This window comes from Schistocerca americana, chromosome 5 (assembly GCF_021461395.2).
Source record: "Schistocerca americana isolate TAMUIC-IGC-003095 chromosome 5, iqSchAmer2.1, whole genome shotgun sequence".
Lineage (NCBI taxonomy): Eukaryota > Metazoa > Arthropoda > Insecta > Orthoptera > Acrididae > Schistocerca > Schistocerca americana.
The window spans coordinates 94,427,126-94,432,804 of record NC_060123.1 but is presented as its reverse complement, the minus strand read 5'-3'; the positions used below and the strand labels follow the sequence as shown (position 1 = coordinate 94,432,804).

The window sequence follows — 5,679 nt, the reverse complement described above, 5'->3', positions numbered from 1 at the left end:
TTTGCAGCTTATTGATAAACTCACTCATTATTAAAGTGAAATACGCAATTGAAAGTTTCTAATATTACTTCTATTGTTGTAGATTGAAGACTCAACTAGAAATGATAGCTACACTAGATATGTTATACGCTTCTACAACTCCACGTATTTTATCAGCATCAACATTTGCGGATATTAAACTTTTGTAAATCACTTTAAACCGGAAGGTAGACCGGAGCTCGACTGGTAAGCTTGCAACTGGCCAAAATTATTTTCTGGTCAGTTCCAGCTTTGTAATTTACAGTACACTGTTTAAAAAAGTAAAAGCCGATCATCACCTAATTTCAATATTAGGGGCTCCCAAATGAAAACGTGACACTTGCAAAAAAGTATGTAAACTGTTTATTGTTTCAAAAGTAATCGGCATAACTGTTACCATAGTCATTCGTCCTACTCCGAGACAAGACGGTCAGTCCTTTCATGGAAAAATGTTTACAGCTGTATACGGAACTTTGATAGTACCCAGGCATCCGAAGGAAATCGAAGGCCACGAATGTCTTTCTTGAGGCCACCAAATATATGAAATTCGCATGGGAAGAGACCGAGACTGTGTGGAGCACCTGTGAAGGGACCCACACCTTGACGACGTTATTTAGAGTGTGCTCCACAAGTTTCGCTGGGAAGCCCTTACACATCTTCCATACAGTCCCGATCACTCCCTATGTGATTCCCGTACAGTTGCAGCCCTGAAGAAAAGCTTTCGTTGGCCGTCTATTTGCTTCAGACGAAGACGTTCACGCCAGGGTACAACCACAGCTCCGTAGACAACCTCAAACATTTTTCCATGTAGCCCCACTGTTCGTCTGAATTCACACTGGAATGAATGTATTAATAACTACGACGATCACTTTTGAAAAAGTAAGCGGTTTACTTCCTTTATTCCATCTGTCTCGGTTTCCTTTGGATGTCCCCTACACGGCGAAACTTGTAGTACTCTTGGTACGCGCTTTACGCTAAAACTTTCTATCGCATTTATTGGAAAGGACTTGGCGAAATTTTCTGAGAAAGATTTTTGCAGTACTGAGGAGTCAAATGGAAAATTACTGTAAGTTTTCGTCAAAACTTGGATACTTTTAAATCTTAGAAATACAATTAGTTTATAAAATGTCATTTAATTTATCATACTGTGAGATCATTTTAACGTGCTACACTTCTAAATGAAATGAGTGTCGCAAAGCATACTCGTAAATATATTTGAAAAAAAAAAACCATGATTGACGCTCGGATTTTGTATCAAACATTTCCTGTACGTATTTAGTGCAGACAGGAGAAAAGCATACTACTGAGACTGTACTTTAACGCTTAACAGCAGAGTACATATTTCGGCGCATACCAGCAGATAAATCTACCGGGGCAGGGTTTTATCCCCAAAGTATTTACTACCGCAGAAATACACATACACCGGAGCCATCAGCTTTTGATTCACGCATTTCAAACATTTCAGACGGAACTTTATGTCCATTAGCATGTTAGCCGTGGTCTAGGGACGTACTCGCTTTGGCGGCACATATACTAAAATTGGAACAATACACAGAAGGTTAAAACTGTGTGCCGGACCGAGACTCGAACTCGGGACCTTCGCCTTTCGCGGGCAGGTGCTCTACCAAATGAGCTACCCAAACACGACTCACGCCCCGTCCTCACAGCTTTACTTCTGCCAGTACCTCGTCTCCTACCTTCCAAACTTAACAGAAGCTCTCCTGCGAACCTTGCAGAACTAGCACTCCTGAAAGAAAGGATAGAGCACCTACCCGCGAAAGGCAAAGGTCCCGAGTTCGAGTCTCGGTCCGGCACACAGCTTTAATCTGCCAGGAAGTTTCGTATCAGCGCACACTCCGCTGCAGAGTGAAAATCTCATTCTGAATACACAGAAGATTAGCATGGCCCCTGCGCAAGGACGAAACGCAAAATCGTGAAGCGTTCAGCTGGCACGGTAGCTCAGCGTGTTCAGTCAGAGGGCTGCGTGCTCTCTGCAGTAAAAAAACTGAGTCAAGGAATCAACGATCAACTTGCACGGATGTCTTGTGACATCCACCCAGACAAAACGCAAGGAACTATATCGAACGCTACCCCCCCCCCCCCCCCCCAGACACACACAAAAACAAAAGGTAGCGTATTTGATTCATAATCGACTTGTACTCGGTCCCGGGTTCGAATCACGCTGCTGCCTAAGTTTCCATTAATAATCAGCATTGGCGACCGAAGACTTCCGGCGTAAGAAGTCACATTCATTCTACCAACGGCAACACCGCGTCCACTGAATACAGTAAGCCTTGGCGTGCTCTCCAGCGTACGGGACAACGGCCTTGACTGACGTATGTGTGTCTATAATGGGTGCGTTGAGACGACAGTGAACATTTCTGAAAAGTAAATGAAAACTTTGATCTTAAACATATTTGTAAAAAAAAAAGTACCCCTAGGTTCTACGAGTATATGCATGCATGTAAAAGATATAACCTTGCATTATCGGTTATCCTTTTGCAAATAAAATAATAATTGTAGTCCTATGTGTAACCTAAAATTTACCAAAAATTTCTATCCGCCACCATATAGAAACTGATATGCGCTGCACTTTAAAACTGTAAATCATTATGTGACTGAACAACTCAAATCACTCTCACCATTTATCGAGACGCATGCATGAGCGCTCATGCAACACCAAATAACAAAAAATGAGGTTCCCATCAATTAAATTTAGATTTATATTCCTGCAGCTCGTGCGAGGTCAAATAATAAGGCAGGCGACCCCAATTAATTCAATTTTTATATACATTCCCACGGAATATTCTTCCCCTGATTACAGTTAACACTCTCGTCTAGTCCGTTTTTTAATATTAGTTCTATTTCTATGCCTGTAAAACTTCACATGTAGATTTCAGCCGAAAGATGATTTGAAGAGCAAAAAGATAATAGTAGTGCAATTCCTTACGTGCTGCAGAGCAGTATAGCGGAATCTGCTCTTGATAGGATCATCATGAGAAAAGTTAGCAATTTCTCCAAAATGACGACGATAATGAGAATCCGCTGTAAGTCTGAACGGCTCTTTCTTCTTCCAGGAGTAGCCTTGGTACATAAAACGTCCTCCCTTGCCACAGATTACATCAAGCAAGAACTGAAAATCTACGAGGAACGAATTCACCTGTTTCACGTGACCCCAACAGATAAGATCCTGAACACTGTCTTTCTCAGCAATTGAAAGGAGATTGACTTTTTGATTCAGGAAATTTGCTTGGAGGCTGTCACTGTGAGGTAATAAAACTCAGGAACATGACCATCTCACATCATTCTTTTTGTTTGGATATCGGAATAGAGTACGTCCGGTATACACGTCATGCGAACCGGATGTATGTGGTAGTATACACTGTCCGTCCTATCTGGTGTTAATCGTATTTACAAAATCTGTTTTTTTGTGTCAATAAGAATAATCTTCGATACGCTACTCTTATACAAGGCGGTGATTATAGTGTCACTGAGCAATTAGAGAATTAAATTTCACACCAGATAGGATGACGTTCCGCGACATACTACAATATCACTTTCCCGATAGAGGTGTTGGCTCTTTAAGTGAATTCTCGCTTTATTTCATGTACCATATTTTTTGTAACATTATAGGTCAGGATTTTACTGTAGAATATTTAAAGACGATAACTGCATTAAATGACTGTTTCTTATATCGTAATCAATACACGACGTACCTGCTATTCCATCTACTTAAGTCATAGACAAAAATGGTTTACAATAGCATTGCGTTTCATTTTATTGAGACAAACGAATCAGTGAGTGGAGGTAATAAGCAGCAAGGACTCGCACTTGAACAGTAAAATATACCTTATGTACATGGCCGACTTGGGTAATGCTCGTTTCACAACAATTCCAGCAAACGAAACGTCATTTTGACATGAAGCACAATATCGACGAACCCAAAGACTTATGACAACGAAGGACACGAATACTGCTGCTCCTCAATTTACTCGCAGCAATTTAAGCTGTCCTCTTAGGTTCCTGCCTAAGTATACACTCGAAAGGTGGCACATATTCTGAAATAAAGAGCCAAATATTTGCGAGGAGGGAGAATACGAATATTATGGTTGCACGTATAAGTGGCAACAGTTTAAGCTGTCCTCTTAGGTTTCTGCCTAACCACATACTCGGAAATCGCAAAATGTTTATTTCATCTTTTGTTCTCAGATCAGCCTGAATGTAAATAACATCCAGTATTGCGGAACGTACTTTTATTACATTCATAAAGAAGTAACAGAACGTGTTAACAACGATAACATGAAAGAGAAGGGAACTGCATGTAATGGGACAGAAACCAACAAATTTCGACACCAGAAACCACGACGTTACTCATAACGCTAGCATTTAACCATGCGATGTTTAATTGTGGTCTGGATTATCATACTCTCGCTTGAAGGCTCGTATCGCTGATGCGTTATTAAGTGATATTTAATGATAATGTGTTTGTGATAAATTTTCAGTGTTCCTGTTACACTGAAACGGCATATTACGTTATGTAAAGCGTTCACATGTCCCAACGGGATGAATGAGATGTGTGTTTCATCATATCGTTAAATACGATAAAAAATTGTTAGTCTGCACCCTTAAAATTTTTTTTTTCTAGCACATAATGAGTTTCATGGCATTTTGACCTGCTATATTGTGACATACAATGTATAATTACCACTATTTATGCATTTGACTTCTTGGTTTCAATGTAATGTTTTGTGTAATTTACGAACTTTATATTTCCGACTCCCTACACCAGATGGCAGTTACTGTGTTATAACAAATACTGTTATATTTGATGTCATGTTATTTGTATATTTTTCTCCTTTTCTGTAATCGGACACCATGTAACTTCACCTGTTGATTTTTATTCAGACATGTTTTTTAAGTTGTTTGAAAATAACACGCCAGCGCATGTTGACAAAATGTGCATTTCCCCCCTGTCATTTTTGCTGTGCGTTTTTTAATGTACAATTTTAAAACTGAAATATTCAGTTAATGATTTGCAAGTGCACTTTGGTATTTTGTGGTAATCTCTTGGCAAATAAAGAATTGTTAAGTCTTCACGTGACACACGCTTGTGTCCCAATACCCTGTCACATCGAGGTCTGCTGTATAGGTTAATGTAAACAGTGGTTTCAGTTATTGTGATCGCTTCTCAGTTTTGGCTACTGATAACTTGATACCAGTGTCTATGAGCTTAATTTGTACACCACAGGTACGTTCTTTCCAACAGTTGGCTTATACTCAGGTGTATTTGTCGTTTTTTGTTTTTATTCACTGATCGCTATGTAGATTTTTAACTTCCAGCACTGAAGATGATCTCTATGTGATTGAAAATCGATTTTGCTATCAATAAACAATCAATATTACGGCCAAAGCTGACCTTCCCTTTAATTTAATATTGCAAATTATACAAAAAAGTTTAATTCCTAATGTGTAAAATATTGACAATAATTACTCAATTCTAAGGGAGCACTCTTGTGCGAAGGCATTACCCGTCGATAAATCATTACGTGACATTTTATTATGTTGTTGTTGTTGTTGTTGTGGTCTTCAGTCCTGAGACTGGTTTGATGCAGCTCTCCATGCTACTCTATCCTGTGCAAGCTTCTTGATCTCCCAGTACTT

At 39.5% G+C, this 5,679-nt stretch overlaps 1 pseudogene; it reads left to right on the top strand.

Moving 5' to 3' along the window:
- Positions 1-1,870: 1,870 nt before the first annotated feature.
- On the top strand, positions 1,871-1,971 carry LOC124617278 (annotated as a pseudogene).
- Positions 1,972-5,679: the final 3,708 nt, after the last annotated feature.